Source organism: Phasianus colchicus, chromosome 1, assembly GCF_987193195.1.
Source record: "Phasianus colchicus chromosome 1, bPhaCol1.hap1.1, whole genome shotgun sequence".
NCBI classification, from domain to species: Eukaryota; Metazoa; Chordata; class Aves; order Galliformes; family Phasianidae; genus Phasianus; species Phasianus colchicus.
In genome coordinates this window covers 58,904,237-58,924,781 of record NC_143436.1, presented here as the reverse complement: position 1 = coordinate 58,924,781, position 20,545 = coordinate 58,904,237, and positions in this window count along the sequence as shown.

Genomic DNA, 20,545 nt, shown 5'->3' with positions numbered 1-20,545 from the left:
TTCTGAATGTGAAAGTTGTAAAGAAACATGACGTGTAGTATCTTGTTAAAAATGCATGTTTTAGATAAACATAATAAAAACATTGAGCCACTATGATGGTCATCACAACCTTGCCATCTGCGGATGATAAATGAGAGAACTATATATAGATGTGGGACTGCTGTGTAGAGAATTCCTCAATTTTATGGGGCTGCAAATGCATTTACATTTCCTGATGGCTTAAAAGAAGCAGCAAACTGCTTGTACATGTCCTATTAAACAATACACTGGGAAAAATGAGCCTTCCTACCTATTGCAGCTTAAGGGGAGAATAAAAGCATAACATTCTCTGACATATCAAGCCCGTGCCCAAAATTTGAGCAGGAAATGCAAATTTGTAAACATGGGCACAAAGGTTGTTTCCATATTTGTCATTGCTTTATTTTTGTTTCATAGAAATATTTTTGTAACTGCTAACATCTTCATAAAAACAGTGAATTTTAAACACACAAGAATGGTTGTATATATAATGGGAACTGAGTAAACATTATTCCTATAAAACTGGAACTAAAATTCTACACAGGACATCATGACATGGAAATAAAAAAATGTATTCTGACCTTTATATGGGTGTACATATTTCTTAGAGTGAATGCTAAGGAGTCACAACAAAAGTCTCCTTAAAAAGTAGGCACAGATTCACCTTCAAAGGTTCTTCATTCTGACATTCAAATAGGAAACATTCAAGCAAGTTAAATGTAGCCTGAGGACTAATCACAACTCCCACCTAAAAACAAGACCCGATTTCAGACTACATTATGACAATCTTTTCAATTGGGAATGTTTATTCACTTGAATAAACTGAATATGTAATTCAGTTTGTGATAGGTTTTGAGGGAAATGTATGCTACATGGACTTTATATGCACTCTGAGTTGCTTAGAATGTATTTTTATCATGCTGTATTTTCTTGTAGATTCCCATCTGACTATGTATCCTGTGCTGTGAAATCAGTAGCTAAACTAAGGAGCAGTCTCCTCACATATATGCCAAACCATATGATGACCTAGATGCTCCCTGCCTTTTTTGTCAGTGAATTAGTGAAAAGAAGAGGTGAACTGGACAATTATGGATGTAACACTCTGGCTGGACAGATCTCTCAGACCAGACTTTTGGTGTCCTGGTCCTGTGAAACACACTGGTCTTTTTCATGGAAACTGCTAGAGAAGAGCAGGTATACACCAGCAGGATGGATGAGTCAGTAGATTAATGGTGAGGTATCACAGATAGCTGACTATTGAGAGCATTAGCTCAATTCAGGACTCTGATAGTCAGGAAAACAGCTCTGCTTTTCATGTCAAAAAAAAAAAAAAAAAAAAAAAAAGAAATCACTTGTCTATGGAAGACAGATAAAATGTCCTTAAAGGTATCTGTAAGCTGCATAGCATTTGCTGAAGTCTTGGGGGAACATGTGCTTTGTAAGTCCTGTTGCAATGTACTTCTTTCTGTTTGATTTCTAAAGTTCTCGTGCAAACAAAATTCCCACTGATTTCAGTGAAGCATAGTAACACTGGGTGGCTAACTAAAAGATATACAAACTACAGAGGTCTAGCATGGAAACAACTGGACTACCTATGTAAACTCATTATACCTGCAACCAAAATGTCAGGTAATTTCTAAAGGTCATAACCATCACTGAGAAGTTAATGTTTGACATCAGCTTTGCCAGTGCAATTAAATAAGATGATTTGCAAATTTTATAGGTATTTTTTATTTGATTTTCACAATCATGTAATGCAATCCTTGATAAAAAAAACCAAACCAAACCAAAACAAAACAAACATTAAGTCCTCCCTGCTTTTATAACATAGTTCCTCCTTTTTGTGGTTAATCTACTGGTTTCTTAGTTAACAGAGATACCCCTTTTGGAGGAGATCTATCAAAAAAAGAGAATATCCAAAGTTAAGGCTCAATTTTTGATTAATATTAATAAATGAATACTGATATTTCCTTTCTCCTGGCTTTTATCTATGATGCTCTTTCAATTCTAAATTCTTCAAGGCAACGGTTTAATGCATGTGTTTGGTTTATAATTAGGGAAGTCAGGCTATGATCTGCCTTAGCTGAAATACTGATGCAAAATGTTGGTGCTAGTCATGGAAAAAAAAAAAAAAAGCAAAAAAAAAAAAAAAAAGCTGTTCTTCCATTGAAAGGAAAAGGATTTTGGCAGTAGTTATGCAGAATATGCTGGAGATCAAGCTCTGTGTATTCTTGTCACATGCAAGAGATGTGTGATACTGATGGAGACTCTCCGTAATCATAGGATTTGATGTGGCCAAATCTTACAAATATATCTGATTGACTTTACAGTCGGTCTGTACCCTGAACTAAGAGGTTCTGCTGTCCACCTGATTGAGAGGTGTTGAACCAACTGATCCAACAGAACTGGTGGCTCTCATCAGGTGAAATATGACCACTGCAAAAGGAAAAAGGGAAAGACTACAGTTGGCAGCTGGGACCATGTGTAGTTTTATGATGTGTCTAGAGCCTCAGGTTGTCTTAATCCACCTATTCAGGAAAATTAAGGACTGGGACCTTTGCATAGAAATGAAAATAAGGCAATATATAGTAACTGATTTATTAGATGTTTAGCTAAAGCTTTGTGCTATTAGAGATTTATATTGCTTGCTCTACTTAAGCCTTATAATTAATAAATGGTTGTAAAAATTGAAAAGTTGTATTGACTAAAAACTTCGGAAAGGTAATGACATGCTAAAGGAATTATGTTTGTCACTTAAAACCAGGCTGGCTGAGTGTAAATTCTCTAAATATAGCCAATTTATACAGTATTAGCAAGCATAACTGTACCATATAGCTGACTTTATTTTTTATCTTCTCATTTCCTTCATTTTCATTTGTATTTTCTAACACCTCTTAAGCCTTGTAGGGTCATATGCTTTAGGAGCAGTCTGGGCTGGATTTTAAAAGAAGCAGAACTGTAATTTCCTGCATCAAGTTTCTAACTCAGCACCTGCTTTCAGCTTTCCTTTCCACATTATGGAAAAGAACTAAAACACCTCATTTTGTTTCTCCTATCCAGAGCTGAAACATCAAGTCATTATCTCTGTTGGTAACCTTTCTCTGCCAGGGATGATTGATACTGTGAGTTTACAAAAGTCTTTTAAAGAGCTCTTGTAAATGGCATTGCTTTGACTTCTTTCCATGCTTCTCAATGCATGGCTTATATCCCATTAGTTCAGAAAAGCAAACCTTGCAGACTATCCACATTTCAGAACTCCTAGAATACAAAAGGGAGAAATGTAGCAATTATTTACTTGACCTATTTTCTACTGACAACTGGTCAGTAGTAACAAACACAATCTATGGTGTTTTCTGTTACAGAATAAAAAGGATCCATGGATCTGTGAACAAAAGTCGTTTCTGTGCAGACCTTTCCTTGCTGTTTGTCAGGTGGCAGCTTTCTGTTTGGCAGCTTACAGGGAGAGGTGCTGCTCATGGATATAGTAACAGAACTACACTAATAGGGGCTCTTGAAAAGATAACTCAGTTTAGATGTCCCTTGTGCAATAATTTTATCCCTGTTTTAGAAATGGAGAGAACAGCTGACATTCTGCCTGGGGGAATGTGGGAAGCTCTGCCAAAATGCTCCTCTTCTTCAATATATGTTAAATATATTATTTTCACAAAAGGAACACAAAACTCAAGATCTGATGTTAGACAGATTTCACCCCATCGCTCCTTCCAGAATTCAAGACTCACAAACCTTTTACTTCTCAAAGCTTTCACCATTATATAGAACTGGAAACTCTGGTCTTGGTGTACAAATACAGGCTGGAAAACAAATTTTGGTAGTTCCTTTATTTAAGCAATATTTGTGGAGCTGTTTACTTGTTTTATTATTATTATTATTATTATTATTTTTTGAGAACAAGGGAATGTTGAAGCCATATATCTCTGCTTTGTCCTATAAATATGAAATGTATTATTGGTTATTTAGATTAGCACGCATATTGTTTTAATGTGAAAAATTCCTTGCTTCTGTAACTAGTGCTGTGTTCATTTTCCTCTAACTCTGTTGCTGCATCTTTCCATCTCTATAGATTTCTTCCTAAGAAGAAGTTCAAGATGTCCATTTGGCTGTCACACTTTCATCGCATAGAAATGATTTCATAAATTAACTGTAGATTATCAGCAAATGCATGGAAAAAAAGTGTCAGGAATGTGAAGAAATTAAGTTCTGAAGGTTTTCAGACAAATCATCCTTTCTTTTCTCATTGTTAGATTAATTAGAAACTTCTTTTGCTTTAATAACAATTCCTTTGCCTGGAAAATGTCATAAAATCATAGAATCATTAAGATCACCCAATCCAACCATCAACCCATCCCCACTGTGCCCACTGACCATATCCCTCAGTGCCACATCCACACAGTTCTGGAACACCTCCAGGGACAGTGACTCCACCTCCTCCCTGGGCAGCCTGTGTCAGTGCCTCATCACTCTTTCTGCAAATAAATGTTTCCTAACATCCAACCTATACATCTCCTGGTGTAATTTCAGGCCATTACCTCTTGTCCAGTCACTATTACTTGGGAGAAGAGGCCAACCCCCCCACCTCACCACATCCTCCTTTCAAGTTGTAGAGAACGATGAGTTCTCTCCTGAGCCTTCTCTTCTCCAGACTGAACAATCCCAGTCCCCTCAGCTGCTCCCCATAAGACCTGTTCTCCAGACCCTTCACAGCTTCATTAAATGTCCAGCACTTAATTTATATTTCTGCTTTATGTGGAAAATAAAAAGAGCAGTTCGCACAGCAGTGGCAATGGCAGCTGCTTTGTATTTCTATAATGTTATTCAATGATGCATATCCACAGTTGGAGCAGCCTTTTGATAATCTGCATTTCAACAATCAGACAGTGGTACTCTGATATAAATCCAGGGAAAAATGGGCTGTGATGCTCAGTGATAACATTTCAATTAATTCCTGCTCTCTCATCAAAGAATGTTGAAAACGACCTCCATGGAGTGTGCACCAGCAAACAAGCTTACTCAAGCAAGGTATGAAGGAGTGGGAAACTTTGCATAAAGAGAAAGGAGGAGGAATATTGGATGGGAATTGCTTGCTGTTTATCTATGAGGGCAGGTATGCAGATTTCTCATTCGTTTCCCAGACTCCATCCTGAAGAATTTTTCTGTCAGTCTTGGGCCAGATTGAAGTCTTTCTGTCCCAGTCTTCCTATTATCCTTTGTACTGGAGATTGCCACCTTCTTGGCTGATTAGTCTGAATTTCTAAACTGATGGGTGGTTTTCTGGTAAGTGCTGTAAAGAAGCCATGCTGAGGGACAAGCTGTCAATCACAGTTTATTTGGAATGGGGAGATCACAGTGTCAAAAGATGATCAAACTTTAATGATAGAGTAGGACGTACACTTATTTTTAAATGCTGCAGTGACGATGGTGAGCTACAGATACCTGCCTTCTCCTCTTCTGTGTGAGTCAATTACTTTGCTATGCATTTAGAATAGAGTATTTAATTATCAAATATGAACTATAAGCCTGATTCATCCCAGGAGTCATACGTCTGAACAATTCATGCAGTCCCTTTAAAAAATGTGGCATGTATAAAATTTTATTTTGTTTTGTGGGTTTTTTTTTTGGTTGTTTGTTTGTTTGTTTCTTTGTTTGTCTGTTTGTTTGTTTTTGTTTTTCCCAGTCTGAATCATTGTCTGTTATAGTCATTGCAAAAACAGCAGATGGATCATGGAATGGGCTCTGTTCAAAAGCTTTGCACCTACAATGAAGAGATCCATGTTTCACTGCATGCTACGTGGCACATTTGCACCATAGAGGAGTGTCCTTTTATGCACAGAAGTGCCCCAGGAGACGCCCAGGGATGTTCTGGTCAGGTCACCTGCAGCCAGCTCCAGGAGCACTGCAGCTGTATGGAATGTTGAGGACTTTGGCCTTGAGCTTGTTCTTAAAATACTGAATAGTTCTTCTCACCAAGATGTAAAGAGTTATGAGGAGAAGAAAAAGAAAAGTGCCAAAACCAATAGTCTAGCTTTTAATTTTAGTAACTGGAATTGACTGAAAAGTACAGGGTGGGAAGCCTGTTTCTTTTTTTTTTTTACTTAGCATTTGCTATTCTGATTTCACCAATACCTTTTTCATGATGTATTTCTCATTAGCAGCTGAAAAATATAGAGTAATCTCAACAAAAAGATTTTTTTCTTCTAACATAGAAACGTAATGAAACTTAGAATTTTGACAAACTTTTATGCTGCTAGATATACAAATACCTAAGGAGTATTTATACTAGGATCAGGCCTCGTGGGGAGAAATGCTTCTTCTATGCAGAGGATTGCTCAGCTCAATTGGGTAGAACTGCTTAGCATCATGGAGAGAAGGCCTGGCTCCTAGCTGGCTCATAGCAGTAGATAAGCACATGAAAAGACTCATAAATGTGCATTGGAACACCTCTCTTAAGAGGCTAAGCAAACTGAGTCTGTTCAGCCTGGAGAAGAGAAGGCACTGGGGAAACCTGAGAGCAGTCTTTCAGTGTCTGAAGGGGTACTATAAGAAAGAAGGGGACAGACTCTTTAGCAGGGTCTATTGTGATAGGACAAGGGGAAATGGTTTCAAACTAAAAGAAGGGAGATTTAAATTGGTTACAAGAATAAAGTCTTGTAGAATAAAAATGGTGAAGCACTGGAGCATGTTGCTGAGAATGTTGCTGGTGGATGCCCCGTCCCTGCAGACTCTCAAGGTCAGGCTGGAGGGGCTCTGAGCACCCGATCTAGCTGTGGGGTGTCCCTGTTCATTGCAGTGGGGTTGGATTTGATGGCCATTAAGGGTCCCTTCCAACTCAAATAATTCTATGTTTCTGTGACTCTAAGCACTATTGCTTTAATCCCTTAGCCCTGCTTTCAGAAGTTATATCCACCCAGTTCTTTCCCTATATGTATTTGTTCTCTTTAGCCATTAGTGCATTTTGGATAAACTGTCCCAAATCCTGCAGCAAAGCTGGTTAATAGCTTCTGCTCAGTTCCAGCATGGTCCAGGAAGGCTAAAATGTGGCAATCTGACATAGGCTATGTCTGCTGCTTCCTGACACATCCCCTATCCTTTGAAGAAGGCAGTGCAACCAGGCACGCTATCTATACTCCCTGTCCTGCTGATGACTGAATTCACATTCTTAGATATGTGGGGCCAAGACTCCTTTCTTGTCTGCATGTGCCCTGGGATGAACAAGCACACACTCAGACAAGTGTTCATGGCTCCTACTGCAATCAATAAAATAACTCACTAGCATACTTTACTGTGCTATATGCATGTACTTGCAAGCCAGCAAAATCTTGCTGCCCTGATGAAGAGGTCTGCCTGAGGAGCTCTTGGCACTGTGTGGATGACATGTACTATACCTTCCCAGCTACTGCCCAGTGGCTTAGAGCATCAAGAGTAATATTTTGCTTTCCATAGGTAGCTCAGCTGACCAATGATTATTTTGCTGTTTTTGATTTTTGGTTAAATGCTCTTTTGTTTAAGAACCTTACGAGATTAAAAAAAAATGGTACTCAACTTCCAAGAAAGCTGATATCTAGATTTATGTTTGGATGAGTAATAAAACTTGCTTTTAATTTTATTCTTATTTGCTGATGGAAAAGAGCTAAAAATGTATGTTTTTAAATAGAGGGAAGAGGCTCTAGTGCAGAATGCATCTGGCAACAGCTACTTTTATGACATTAATTAGCATCTTTCTATTTCATTACTGTTGTTATTTTAATTGGTTGTGAAATCACAGCTCTGTGAGTTTGTCAGCTAAAAAATCAAGCAGTTGTTCTGCAGTTTTTATGAAATTTAAGAATTTACATGTAGAATTTTCACCAGGGACCCAAATTCAAACCTTTCAGCTCCTTGAGGATACCTTACTGAAAGGGAAAGGGTAAGATCTTCCTATTGATCCTGTCTCCAAGGTTTCCTGCTCCTGCATTTTTATTGCTGAATAAAATACAGTCCCAGTACACAGACTAAAGGCAGCAGAACATAAATATATAAATTGGAGGTTTCTCAATTCAGAAACTTTGGGGCTCTAAGCAAGAAGAGAAATAAAGTGGCCTGTGTGCTATAGAAAAGTCATGTTTTATAGAAGGCTGCCAGATTTCCAAATGTGTTGGAAGGAGGATTGCAGGATGTTTACCTTAAAGCCAAGTTCACTGTTCCCCAAGTCATCTTAATTATATGAAGAAAGAATATGGGTGAGTAAGCCGAAAACTCTTTTTACCCTGCCAGACCAGGATAAGCCAGTGATGCTGCACTTCAGAGACAGAAACATATCTGGGGTAGACTTACTCTAGTTAATTAACTGTGAATTCCTGGATTTATTAGATGGAGACTGAACGAGCTGTATATTTCAGCCTTCCACATAAGGAGATTGATTCCTTCATGCCTGAAATTTTATGTCTATTTTTACTGTTTTTATTCCCGTCACAACTGTTTTGGTAAGTTTATATATTAGCATTACTAAAAAGTAACAGATTCACTTACGGAGATCCTTGCAATTGCTAGCGCTATAAAAACCAGCTAGAGCATTGTTTCTCCATGAAAGGATTGCAAAAGAATGCAAGGATGTGTTGAACACTGTAAGAGCTTAGGAATTACCTGCGCTTAAAATATTCTACCAAATGTCTGGGCCCTCTGAAGGTCATTCAGAGACAGATGAGACCAAACACAATCATACTTTCAGAAAGTTTGAGAAATTCTGTTCTACACTTTCCTGCATTGTTATCTTCTTTCTCTTCATCTCCCAATTTCGTTAAGTCTTCTTATCTTCACTGTATTTCTGTTCTTTCCATTAAGTCTATTGTTTTCTATCTTCTTTTTATTTCTTTTCTTCTTGAGTTGCGTCTGTCTTTCTTTTATCAGCTTTAGTTTTATAATAGTCGCAGCTGATAAATGTCACATAACCAGTATCTTCCCCCTATTCATCTGTGTATCTCCTTTTCTTTGGGGACCATTCATGGATTACCTGAGTACTGTTGTTGGTTATATAAAAGTAAAATAACATTTCCGTTTCAAAGGCAATCAATTAAATGTAGTCAGGTTGTGATAATAGCATAATGCACAGGCAAAACTATATTGGATCTTTTCATATTTCTCACAGCAATTAGGGCTCAGCTTCAGATTGTGCAGCACAGAGTTCTCCAGTGGCTGCAAGCACTTCAGCCCATGTCTCCTCCAGCTCATCATCTCCACTGTTCAGTTCTTGCTCCCTTCTGCTGCTTTCCATCTTTTTTTTTTTCTGTTTATAATCTCAACCCTGTCTTAGTTTTTTGAGCATCTTTGCCCTCTTGTGCTCTTGCAGGCTCTCTTGCCAAATTGTTGCTTCTCTTGTGCACGACCCAGGCACTTCTGAGGGAGCTTCTGTTCTGCTGAGCATTCAGCCCAGAGCTAAGTCACACACAGAAACAGACGGGTGCATATCCAGTGCGCAGGACACTTGTGTCCTAATTCAGGGCTCACTTCTGCTGTCTTTCTGCACTCTTGACAGAAAGTGAGTGAAAAGGAAAGTCTCCAAATCCACCACAGAGCTCCATTCTACTTTGTGAAAGAAAAAGAAAACGCTGAAGAGAAAGTTCTGCTCTGTCCCCGCAGACCCAGGTAAGAACATTTCATCTCAGGCAGACTTTCTGAACTCTTAACAAGTTTTGGTTGTACCTGTGCACAGAGATTTTTTCAAAGTCTCTAATCAAATGAGAGAGAAATTTCCTGGGAGCTGTAAAATGCATATCATTGCCATATGGAGGAAAGAGAGCAGAGGGAGAAAAATGGAAGCCATCCTTCCGAATTTCAAGTGCCGTCTTCAAAGAGCCTCCCTATGAAATGGTTGTTAGGGCATATTTCAATTGGAAAACCAAGTATACTTTTCTTTCATGTTCTCTGAAGTAGATAAGCTATTTCCTGAAATGTTTTTCAAAAATATCCAACTTCTTTTCTGGAGTTAGCCACAACTCAGAAAAGGGTGCATCTAGGGTTGGTGGGATGTCTGACTACCACTGCGACTCTGCACAGCTTTACAGAGTCTGACCAGTTAGCACCGTATTTCAACAACTGTAAATAAAGCTCTTCATAATAAAAAATAACTTTCTACCTACAAAGCCTGAAGGCAAAGCAATCAGTTTTGTCTGGAGTGTCACCAGGGAATTTCCTGACTGCTCTTTATTCGTCAAAAAGAGCTCAAGAACATCACAAAGCAGAGACTCTAAGTCGAAGCAAAATTGCTTGACCCTTAACAAAGGGACACTGGAAACTCATCCCATTCTCATTCTGGTGACAAATGGTTACATGACATGATGTGTTTCCTCACCACTGAACAATGAGATTGCCTTCATACAACCATGTTTAGAGTAAAAAGAGAATATTAAATTGCACAATGCACTGAGCAGGAAGAATTACTTTCTCATCTCTTTTAGTAGCATGCAAAGTACTAGAAAAGGTATAAATGAACATATACCACTCTGGAAGGGAGATAGGGAATAATAACCTACTGTTCCTCTATCCTGTGCATGCACTTTGTTCCCTCACAATGATCATTTCTCCATCTGTCAGTGGCAGCAGTATTTCCATCCATGGGGGAAGGTAGAAAGTTAAATTTTCTCTCTCAAGTCAGGCTATAAGATAAAATGCCAGCAAGTAGCTTCCATCTCAAAATGGATTCTCTCTTCCCATTCGGCAATGCAGAAGCTTCAGTACTAATCACATTGCTCTGATGCTGCTGGAAGAATACGGGGAAGATTGAGGCCAGGAATGATGGCAGTGTTTATGTTCACTCTCCTCTCAAGAAAACTGCCTTTGAAAATGAACATATTAATGCTCATAAAGACATTTGAACAGTGTCAAATGTGAAAAAAAATTGATTTTGCCTCAGTAAATGTTTTTAGTCTGTGGTTAGAAGATTCATCTGTGCTAGTAAATAAGGTAGTACAGCTTTATGAGAGCATTTTTGTGATCCTGATTTAATTCTCATTTAGGAAAGTACAGTTTGAACTAGTTATGAAAACATTGGCAATACAAAAAAAAAAAAAAGAAAAAAAAAGAAATCAGCTTTCTACAAGGAAAAAAAAAAAAAAGAGAGAATTGTAACATAATGGAAATACAGTGTTCCAAAGATACTGCAGCATATTTTTTTTTTTAATGGTCAAGAGTCATGAGAAATGTTTTTATTAGGTAAATTCAAAAGGTTTTGCTTTGATTTTGAGACTTTGTGTTTTTGTCATTAAGTAGTTTTTAAAAGCAGATTTTAAATGCTTTCTTCCAGACATATATTTAAATATTTCATATTCATCCGTTTTGTTTTTTAAAATTGAATTTCTAACTAGCTTTTCCAGGACTGCATTTTAGTAAATATTTAATCAGCTCCTAATAAAATTAATAAGAAATTTTTATTCTCTCACAGTAGTACTACATTAACTGTAAAAAATAATTAAATCATGAAGTGTCTTAAGTACAACGTCAAATAAGTGTAGATTACAGTTATAACTTCATTTGTGCTACAGGCACAAAGACATGCATGAGAATGGAGAACTACACACAGGCATCATAATACCTTGAGCAAAAAGCTAGCTAGAAAAATAGCTTTGGCCTATATATGTACTGAAAGGAAATAAACAAAACAAAGCACTGTAAATGTGAAGATCTGCCTAATTTTCAGCCACAGGCAACTAAGCCTGTCTTGATCATGTCCATTGTACAGTTTTATGCCAAACCTTTCAAATTTAAGTGTGGGAGACAAAGGGACATGGCCAACATCTTTTCAGCTGTCTGTGGGGACAGGACAAGAGGAAATGGCCATAAACTGGAGCATAGGAAGTTCCACACCAATATGCAAAAGAACTTCTTTACAGTGAGGGTGACAGAGCACTGGAAGCTGCCCAGGAAGGTTGTGGATTCTCCTTCTATGGAGATATTCAAGATCTGCCTGGACTCTCACCTGTGCAACCTGTAAGTGTCTCTTGTTAGGTCATTTCCATTGGGTGAGTTCATTCGCTGTGCTTCTCCCAGGGGATGCACTTTCATTCTACCTCCATTTCTCTTCTGGACATTTGCAGGTCCTTCTTTCTATTTGTCCCTGAGGGCAGCAGAGCCAAGGCCTGCATCCATGTCTGCATCACCAGCAGTATGGAAGGGGCTTAGAGTTGTGTCTTTTCAGCTTGTTGCTCTCCAGAGCCACCTTTAAGCCAGAACTGAGATCAACGCTCTCATTTTACCCTTTAAGAAAGGAGAGACAATTTACCATACAATAAATGAATGAAGATCAATTCCTGAGATGAAAACAGAAAGTTGTACTTTATAAAATCACAACTGGCTTACATAACAGCAGGAGCAACAGGCCTGCACGGTCCGTGAACATCATCCTCTGTGATCCTAGTGGGGTGGCAGAGAAGATTTTAAAAAGAGATGACCCCAAGGCAGTGAAGGAGACACTAATGAGAATTCAGAGAAGCCTCCAGGGAGACCTTATTGCCGCCTTCCAGTGCTTGAAGGGAGCTTATAAGCAGGAAGGGGAATGTCTTTTAAGTGATATTGATAGGATGAGGGAGAATGGTTTTAAACTAAAAGAGGGAAGGTTTAGGTTAGGTGTTAGGAGGAAATTCTTTACTCAGAGGGCACTGGCACAGGCTGCCCAGATAAGCTGTGGGTGCCCCATTCCTGGGGTGTTCAAAGCCAGTTTGAATGTGGCTCTGGGCAGTCTGGGCTGGTGGGGGGCAGCTCTGCCCGTGGCAGGGTTGGGGCTCAGTGCACCTTAAAATCCCTTTCAACCGGAGCCATCCTGTGAATCTCTGATTCTACAAGCTCAATTTTTTATTTTTGCTAGTAGTAATTATCCTAAGTGGATGAAATCTAAGCTAGAGGGGGCATGATCTTTAAGAAATTTTGGAGAAACCAAAAGTAGCATGTTTTTGTCTTCTTCCATTTTAACAGCATTTTCTTCTTCATTTTTATTCTTCTAATGACTATCAGCCTTGCTTGGAGTTAATTATTTTAATGAGGTTTTGAATGATTGTTTTCTACTGTCCTATTATCTCCACTCACATCACTAAATTAGAGCAGCACATTCTAACAAATGTGAGAAAAAGCACACAAAAAAAATTACTGCTATATCACAAACAGAATAAATATAATAGCACTACTTAATGCCAAGTGGGAAAAGATCACATAGGTTTACGAGATAATGGGAAAATTAAATCTACAGAGGAGCATGGTATCATTCTGTTGATTTGTCCAGGTCATAAACATAATTGTACATGGCTCAGAGCTCCGCTGCTGTAAACAGTGAGAAAGGTGTGCTGCCTCTAGACACAATTAAGTCAGACAGCAAGGAGTTATTCCTTTTGCAGAACAGCTGTGACAATGGGATCTTCTGCCCAGTGGCCAGGAAAGGTGTACCTGGCTCTGGGTATTCCCTGTGTTTCTGGAGAGATGCTCTCAGTGGAGCATCTTGTTACAGACCCTCAACAATAGTATGTTTTAGGGTCATATCCACACCTGGGCTGCATAAGGAGAGGCTTTGCTCAGTCCCCACACAAGCATATCCCTAGAAATATCTGCATGAGATATACAAAACAAGTCATAACCAGGAGACAAACACCAGCTCATGCTGCAATGGGCAGTATCTCAAAGGAGGGTACCAAACTCCTCACCTACACTGAGCACTGTGCTAAGCCTTCTGCAGTTGGAGGAGGAAGAAGATAAATTACTTTCCAACCTGCCTCAACACCAGTTTGTGCCTCAGTCTGAGACTGCATTGCTTTTCACAGTCTTATAAGAAGATATCATAGATTCACAGAATCACACAATGGTTTGTGTTGAAAAGGATTTTAAAAACCACTCATTTCCAGCCCCATGCATTGGCAGGGCTTCCACCCAGCAGCTCAGGCTGTCCAGGGCCCCATCCAACTTAGCCTTGGGTGCTTTCAGGGACAGGCATCCACAGCTTCTCTCAGCAGCCTGACCACCATCTCTGTGAATAACTTCCCCCTGACACGTGATCTAAATCTCCCTTCCTTTAGTTTAAAACCATTCTTCCTTGTCCTATTACTATCTCCCCATGTAAAAAGTTGATGTATTTGTAATCATGCAGTCTTCTAGAAAAATTTGCCTCCTGACATCCAGATGTGGCATGTTCTGTAGTTATAATGGTGAAATAAATAGTTAAATGCCTTTTTAGAAATTTAAATGATGGTTTGATAATACTGTACCATGAATAGTAATTTTGCTTTCATCCAGATGATTGCCTTAATATTATACAAAGCCTGTCTAATGCAAATTAACCATTTAAATTCACTTACTCCTGCAACCTTTTAATTTTTTTGAAAGCATAATTTCCGTAGAGATCAGTGCTTATTTTCTAGTTTTGGGGTAAAATTTGTCCGATTCAGTTCAGCATAAATAAATCCTTTATAAGTCTCTGTCTGAAAACTAATGCTCACCAGAAAAACACCTCTACAAACCCAAGCTGATGGCAGTATAAAGAATGGATGAAAGGGTTCAGATTACATTTAAATTGGGGCTAGAAATAGGTTTCTCAACCACAAATACATATGAAGCTGTCTGCCTTGCTTTTTGGACAAACGTACTTTGTTTTGATTCAGAACAACAATGCCATTGAGTTAGCAGTTAGATTTATGATCAAGAAATATTCCAGTGCAGAACATTTATTTTACTCCACGTCTAACATCTTATTAAACACCTCTCTACTCCAGCAGAATTAGAATTAATCCACTGGCTTTGTTTTATTTGCAGTTTTGCTTGTTCACGTGTCATGTCCAGAAAATAGAGCAAGAGTGAATAATTACTGGTCTCTCCCGTTGAGGACCCGAACCTGCTGCTGTGCACATTTCTTAGTCTGAATTTCTAATCCTCCTGGGCTTTCATGATTCATAGGCAGTAGCTGTGGCAAACAAATCCCCTGCTGTGTTCAGTCCCCAGGAACCAGTAAGAGCTGTGCTCAGGTTTTCAGAAAAGGACCTCTGTTTTTCATTATGTACAGTGCAGAACAGATGGAAAAGACAGATCGGTTTTGCAGGCCTTCCACCTCAGACACTTTAGAGGTTAATGTAGCAGTGTGCTGTGCTTTGGATTCAGCAGTCATACAGATAAGTTTACTGACCCCTAAGAAAATGGCATTTTTATTCTTGTGTGAAGAATATTGATTTGGTTTTGTGCAGATGTCTGGTGCCCCTAACTGAAATTCCGTAAAGGAGGAATGCATTATGATGCACCTTAGCCTCTGAGTTTTCTGGGAAAAGAAAGTAAAGAATATCAAGAGCCATCATATTACATATGGTATGCACTATGCTTAGTTATTGTGTTTAACCGCAAAAAAATATCTTTTAGGGATGAATAACAGCATTCAAAATCTAATGAGAAAAAATGCCGGATGAAGAATTTTAGTAGAATGTAAGTAACAATTATTACATACAATCACTACATTCTGCATAAATATTTGGCCAATACTCCCTTTTATGGAAAATCCTTTTTTTTTAGGTAACTATAACAAAGTGCTGCTATGCTGCAATACAGGGATTTACAAAGCTTGAGAACATTCCCTGCTGCAGCTGCAAGTTTTACTTTATTTGTATTATAATATGAAATGCTGAAACATGACTGGTCAGCTGCCAGGGGTGGCTTACAGATCAGGTTGAACATGTCTGTGATCCCCTGGTAAACTCAGATCTTAGCATATTTGCAGAGAAACTCGTTCATTCCTTCTCCTTTGGTAAGAAAATTCACTTTTAGACTGTCTATTTCTCCAGTCTGCAAGAGAACCAAGATGTCCTAACTTTTATTGAAGTAGAAATAGTAGGAATATGACAGTATATATACCTACAATGGTAGGGATCTGCTTTCTGTGTCCTAACCTAAATTCTTTTCCTCCATCATCACCTTCATGGATGGGTTTGCATTCCATTACCACAGATCCACAGATACATATAATTGAGATTAAAGGCACTTTGCAATTAAATGGTAGTATCTGTACGTATTTTTTTATTTATACGTGCGTAACTTATATGCACATACCACTCACACACACACATATATATCAAAGTGATACCATTACCATTTCAGTTGTTGTGGCATCTAGATTATAATACCCATTTCTTCCTCTCTCTCTTTTTTAATATGTCTATATTTCCATGAAGAGAAAAAAAAAAAAAGTATATATATACGATGAGGGACAACCTGTGTTCTGGTGGTGTAAAGCAGGCAATGAGGCTGTGGGAGCTATGTGTTAGGAAGAGCATAAAATTGTCATCTCATTGTTATTGCCTCTGAGACCATAGTTCCATAGTTCAGGAACAGATGCATGCAGATTCTTAACCCTACCTCATACAATAAGGTGCTTGAAAATATTCTTAGATTGTAAGAATCTGCTTAATAGTCACTGTGCAGATTTTATTCACTTTTAGTTACCTGATTGAATGTTTTTGTAGGACAGATTCACAATCACTAGCCAGATGTTTGTGGGAGCTTTGGCGCTCAGGCCAGGTGCAAGTTAGTGCCAAATGTATGGATGTACCCCTCCAGCCATCTTTTCTCTCAATCCTGGTATTGTCTATGAGATTAAATACAAGAATGGTCAATACTGCCTACTACTTGTTTATTTTGCCATATGCATTCTTTGATGGAGGTATTGTATTCACATTTTTCACTACAGTTAAAGTCTGTCCACTGGGCCACTCCATTAATATGTTTGTGTTACAATTTCATTATTGGCTGACAATAAACACCTTCTTCAATATTAAATGACAACTATACAGCTGGATGTTATTATAGAATTTCTTCAAGGCTGACAAACATAATTTGTTAGTAGGCTCTTCCTTCATCAGTCATCTGTTTTCCCTGGGCTGCCAGAGCCCTGAGGCCACAAACAAATCTTGATCGTGCAAGCAGCCTCACCTGAGGCGTCTCTCACATCATGTCATGGTCCCAGGGGCTCTAGGCAAGATCATTTGTGGTCCTTCATTCTTTGTCCAAGCTATTTTGAGGGCTGGTTATGATGGGCTGTGGCTGTGTCAGCTTTGTCTTGCCATGGGCCCTGGTGGCCTGAACCCCTGTTTGCAGACTGACTTTCTGACTTGTAGTTGGACCCAACTTATCCTCATGTACATCCCTTGTGGTCTAGGCTCTTGGTTGGATCTGGACACCATCTCTTCATCTGTACAGAGCAGACACCATGACAGAGGGCATTATTTCTGCAAGAAAAGCATCGTACTTGTGTGGGCCTCTGTCTACTGTTCCTAGGCACGGTTTACTTCATCACACAGTACTGAAAGCTGTTGAACAAACGTCATCTACCACAAATCAAAACGTGTCTCACTTCCTTAGTGTGGACAAGACAGGAGAAAAGAGAAATTGAAGGAAAAGGACAAAGAAACCAGAAAGAAGAAATTGCCATTGATTGTGGTATGGTCCTATCTGTGGTGATGCTGACAGAGAAGATCTGCCAGCTGTCATGCCTTTAAAAACTGGCAATATCAGTTTGTTTCTCACTTTTGATGTCTATTTCATATTACTGTGCCTGCTACAAGGAGTTATTTTAAGGGTTTGACACCTTCAATTTCACAATTTCCTCAAGTGTGCGTATACTCATGAATGCAGACACAACTAAATGTCATTGCAAGATCATTTAATCCCTTTTATTTTACTTTCCTGTATTGTTAGTAAGGAAATACATTAATGCTTCATATTGACTCATACTAGCTTCCAGCTCAGGGCTGATCCTGTGGAGCACTGAGAGCCCCTGAAAAGCATTGATGTCTGTCAGTGGCTCCAGAGAATACCACATAGCAGTGATAGTTACTCCTACTGCTTGAGGAGTAACCAGTTCCTGCTACAATTGGGCTCCTGGAGAATAACCAGTTCTCTGGCAGATAGAAAAGAACAAGGAGTCTATTATAGATGTTGAATTATTAAAAAAAAAAAAATCTGTAAAATGCGTCTGCAAGTGTTCTTTGAAAACAAGCTTTTCTAGCTAACGATGCATTTGTGATTTTCCAGCTGTATATTTTATTTTTCCTTTGGCTCCTCACGATGTCTAAAAATAGAAGTTGACTATTCTGTAGCTATTTTTGGGAATGAAGCTTATAAGTCTTGGACAGATGTACATTATTTTGATAGGTGTGAACTTTCTCTGCCAAATTGCTTTATTTTTCCAACCCATTTTATCCCTCGTTGGATTTTTCTTTTTTAATTTATGAAAGGATGTGGCCGAAGTGGTAACAGAGTCTGAGCTGCATACAGGCAGGCACCAAGCAAGATTTTTACTTGTCACTCTGCTGCTACAGATTTTTTCACCTTCACATGTATTATTGCTGCATGGGATTCTCCAGATACTCATGTAATGAGTGTTTCCTGAGAGATATGCATTATAACAGACGCACCTAAATTAATAAGCAGGTGTAACTAGTAAGGCTGAATAGTTCCAACATAGATTTAAAAGTGCTTATTTTTTCCAGTGTGCCTTGCTCCAAAGCTGGAAACTCTTTTCATCACTTTGGAGACAGTATTAGGATTATCCCTTCTATAAGAGAGGTTAGGTTGGACAGGTCTCACATTTCACCAAACAAAAATTTTGTTTGTGTGCAGACTTGGATCCTGTAGACTCCATATGGATTTCTTAACATTGCTTCTTAGTGGTAATGAGTAAAAATAAATATCTTCTCCCGAGTTAAGACCAGGAAATTCTGGAGGTAGTGAATCTGGAATAAAGTTTAGACAGGTTAGTTTAATTTGAATGATTTTAGTGATTTTCCAAGAGAACGAGGAAATGAAAAGGTCATGGTCATTTAAAATAAATAAATAAATACTACTTCTGTCCTTAAACCACCACAAATGCAACTGCAAACAGATGTATCCTCCTTCTCTCCAAGTACTTAATGTTCTGTATATTTCCTAAGTAATTTTACCAGGGTATTAAAACGTTTTCTGAAATAATATCAACAAGAAATATTGTTTTTAGAGGCTAATACAGAGCCCAAGAAGAGGAAGGAAATTACAGTACTATATTTTAAAATTAAGGGTGAACAGATCAACAGATATGAAACCTATCTGTTTGCAGTTTTCATTATATTGTGTTAGCACTTAACAGAAGGAAACAGGAAGGAAGTGATAAGATAAATACAGAGTATATTAGTGTTAGAGAAAATGGTGAGCATGCTGGAGGAATGGAATCACTCAGTAAAGACAGCTAAATGTTATTTAATATTCACACACAGATATAATACACGTCAAAGCACTGCATAAGAAGGACCATTTGTCAGGAAATAAGAGATCTCAGGAAATTCAGATTTTTCATTTAAAATTCAGCGTAGAGAACAAGCCTGTAGACGTACAATAAAGATGTCAGTCATGACCCACTGCAGTATGAAATAAAGTCAATGTGAGTTGTTCTTATTCTGTGGGTCCCTCATTTGGTCCTTTGTGCTTAATTATGATGATAACTTTTGTTTTCTTACCGCCTTCTCTAGACTGAGAGATTTTTTGAGAGGAAATCATTGAATTTGTAGTGTCCTGTTAACAATGTTCTGTCTTGCTTATTATCTTTGATGCTGTGCATAGGTTGAGTTCTCAAAACAGACTGTGTCTGAGAAACATCAACTTTTGAAATCTTCCTCAAATATGTACAAAAAGGCTTATATTTAACTGCTTAAACATCCAGACAGGAACCTATTATTAAGCACTAACCTTTAAAAATGTTAGCTGGCTCTAACAAGCTAATGCTTGGACCCATCTAATAAGCAATGGTCAATTTTCTGGTAGTGTAACCTTATAGTAACTAAGGCACTCTTAAAAATCTCTCCTTTATTTTACTATATGTAAACAGAAGTGGTAAATATGAGCAATACCGTAGGATTAATGCTAAAAGCAGATTCTAGCAATGATGTATTTGGCACTCTAATGACAAGCTGTACTGCAGACTGTACTGCTAATCTGTACTGCTGGAAATGCGGTAGCACATCAGAATAGAGCTGCAACTATTGATAAATTGTCTGTCTGGATTCCTTCCGTCCTTTGGCCTCAGTACTGTTGTGTGAATGCGTACCAAACCAGACAAAAGGTCAGGATATGTAGAACAAACAAGCAAACTACCTACCCAGCAAAGTTACCACAAGCTTAAGCCATTGCTCTTGGAATTTGGAGGTGAATCAAAACAAATACGTAAGAACAGATTATAACCACAGAACAGGCAGAAAAGTAATGTTTTTAAAGTCTGCCCTATATTTCAGCATTAAGTGGATTCTTTGCATGAAAACTGCCAGAGATATGTGAACAGAAAAATGAACAGTGCATATTTCTTTTGAAAGAAACAGTCCAGTTTCTGATTGTGCAGCAGTAGGAAGTGAGAAAGTACCTGCTAGGGGATTGTTCTGCTAGGAGTTCTTCTTTTCAGCTGTACAGAGATGACATATCAAGAAAAACAGAAGGAAGATGTAAGAACAGAAATGAGAAGGGTGGACTACAGCAATGGTATAGCAAGACTTTCATGGAA